We start from the raw sequence: 3,296 nt of genomic DNA, 5'->3' as shown, positions 1-3,296 counted from the left end.
ACAATTTATCTATGTGCTACTCTAGTGATGTTATTAAAGTAGTTTTATTCCTCCCGCACGGTGTAATGGTGACGTGTGTGCATCCGTGTTAGTACTTGGCGTAGGCTATGATTATGATCTCTTGTAGATTATGAAGTTAACTATTGCTATGATGATATTGATGTGATCTATTCCTCCTACATGGTGTGAAGGTGACAGTGTGCATGCTATGTTAGTACTTGGTTTAGTCGTGTCGATCTTTCATGCACTCTAAGGTTATTTAAATATGAACATTGAATTGTGGAGCTTGTTAACTCCGGCATTGAGGGTTCGTGTAATCCTACACAATGTGTTCATCATCCAACAAGAGAGTGTAGAGTATGCATTTATCTATTCTGTTATGTGATCAAAGTTGAGAGTGTCCACTAGTGAAAGTCTATTCCCTAGGCCTTGTTCCTAAATACTGCTATCACTGCTTGTTACTGTTTTACTGAATTACTACTGCTGCGTTACTACTGCATGTTTACTTCCTACAATATTACTACCATCAACTGCACGCCAGCAAGCTATTTTCTGGCGCCGTACTACTGCTCATATTCATTCATACCACTTGTATTTCACTATCTCTTCGCCGAACTAGTGCACCTATTAGGTGTGTTGGGGACACAAGAGACTTCTTGCTTTGTGGTTGCAGGGTTGCATGAGAGGGATATCTTTGACCTCTTCCTCCCTGAGTTCGATAAACCTTGGGTGATCCACTTAAGGGAAAATTTGCTGCTGTTCTACAAACCTCTGCTCTTGGAGGCCCAACACTGTCTACAAGAATAGAAGCACCCGTAGACATCAAGCTATTTTCTGGCGCCGTTGCCGGGGAGGAAAGGTAAAAGGTACTCACACTCCGGATCTCGGCTACTAAGCTATTTTCCAGCGTCGTTGTAAGTACTCGAAGCTATTTCCTTTAGATCCTGCAATTGCATCTTTTGGTTTCTTGTTTACACTAGTTAGGCATAATGGAAAACAACAAAAATATGAGAGATCTTTATGAACTTTATCTTGAATTAGGACATGATGTGTTTGAAGAAAGAATTAAGAAACCCATGGAACTTTATATGCATGCTAATGGGAATGTTATTACTATGAATGCTTTGAACACCATTGTTGCTAATGCTATGGAAAATTCTAAGCTTAGGGAAGCTGGTTTTGATGAGCATGATATTTTTAGTCCCCCAAGCATTGAGGAGAAAATTTACTTTGATGATACTTTGCCTCCAATTTATGATGATTATAATGATAGTAGTCTTTTGTTACCACCTGTTATGGAGGATAAATTTGATTATGATTATACTATACCTCCTACACTTGATGAGAATAATAATGATAGCTACTTTGTTGAATTTGCTCCCACTACAACTAATAAAATTGATTCTGCTTATGTGGAGAGTAATAATTTTATGCATGTGGCTCATGACAAGAATGTTTTATGTGATAGATATATTGTTGAATTTGTTCATGATGCTACTGAAAGTTATTATGAGAGAGGAAAATATGGTTATAGAAATTTTCATGTTACTAAAATGCCTCTCTATGTGCTGAATTTTTTTAAGCTACACTTGTTTTATCTTTCTATGCTTGTTGCATTATGCTTCTTGAACTTGTTTATTTACAAGATTCCTTTTCATAGGAAGCATGTTAGGCTTAAATTTGTTTTGAATTTGCCTCTTGATGTTCTCTTTTGCTTCATTGTCTATTCTCATGAGTGCATCATTAAAACTGCTGAGCCCATCTTAATGGCTATAAAGAAAGAACTTCTTGGGAGATAACCCATGTGTTTATTTTACTACAGCAATTTTTTGTTTTGTTGAGTCTTGGAAGTTGTTTACTACTGTAGCAACCTCTCCTTATCATGTTTTTGTGCCAAGTAAAGTTTCTATGCTAAAGTTGATGTTATATTTGGGACCGCTGCGCAGAAACAGCATTGCTGTCTGTCACGAATTATGGCATAAGTCTCTGTAAAAAAATCGAAAAAATCTGAAAAATTACGAGCGTGATCCTCAGATATGTACGCAACTTTCATTACTTTTGAGTTTTTCCATTTGAGCAAGTTAAGTGCCCCTTTCAGGTTCGTCTTTACGGACTGTTCTGTTTTTGACAGATTCTGCCTTTTATTTCGCATTGCCGCTTTTGCTTTGTTGAATGGGTTTCTTTGTTCCATTAACTTTCAGAAGTTTTGTGCAATATCCAGAAGTGTTAAGAATGATTGTGTTACCTCTGAACATGTGAATTTTGATTATGCACTAACCCTCTAAAGAGTTTGCTTGAAGTTTGGTGTGGCAGAAGTTTTCAAGGGTCAATAGAAGAGGGTGATATAATGTGATCGAGAAGACTGAAAGGTCTAAGCTTGGGGATGCCCCGGTGGTTCATACCTGCATATTTTAAGAAGACTCAAGCATCTAAGCTTGGGTATGCCCAAGGCATCCCCTTCTTCATCGACAACTTATCAGGTCATTTCTAGTGAAACTATATTTTTATTCGGTCACATCTTATTTACTTTACTTGGAGCGTCTGTTTGTTTTTATTTTTGTTTTGTTTGAATAAGTTCATCCTTGTGTGGGAGAGAGACACGCTCCGCTGGTTCATATGAACACATGTGTTCTTAGCTTTTAATATTCATGGCGAAGGTTGAATCTTCTTCGTTAAATTGTTATATGGTTGGAATCGGGAAATGCTACATGTAGTAATTCTAAAATGTCTTGAATAATTTGATACTTGGCAATTGTTGTGCTCATGTTTAAGCTCTTGCATCATATACTTTGCACCCATTAATGAAGAAATACATAGAGCTTGCTAAAATTTGGTTTGCATAATTGGTCTCTCTAAGGTCTAGATAATTTCTAGTATTGGGTTGAACAACAAGGAAGACGGTGTAAAGTCTTATAATGTTTACAATATGTCTTTTATGTGAGTTTTGCTGCACCGGTTCATCCTTGTGTTTGTTTCAAATAGCCTTGCTAGCCTAAACCTTGTATCGAGAGGGAATACTTCTCATGCATCCAAAATCCTTGAGCCAACCACTATGCCATTTGTGTCCACCATACCTACCTACTACATGGTATTTCTCCGCCATTCCAAAGTAAATTGCTTGAGTGCTACCTTTAAATAATTCAAAATTTATCACCTCTTATTTGTGTCAATGTTTTATAGCTCATGAGGAAGTATGTGGTGTTTTATCTTTCGATCTTGTCATTTACTTTTGACAGACTTTCACAATGGACTAGTGGCACATCCGCTTATCCAATAATTTTGCAAAAAGTGCTGGC

The sequence above is a fragment of the Lolium rigidum genome, chromosome 6 (assembly GCF_022539505.1).
Source record: "Lolium rigidum isolate FL_2022 chromosome 6, APGP_CSIRO_Lrig_0.1, whole genome shotgun sequence".
Taxonomy (NCBI): domain Eukaryota; kingdom Viridiplantae; phylum Streptophyta; class Magnoliopsida; order Poales; family Poaceae; genus Lolium; species Lolium rigidum.
The sequence above is the reverse complement of the archived record's forward strand: the minus strand, read 5'-3'. Positions refer to the sequence as shown.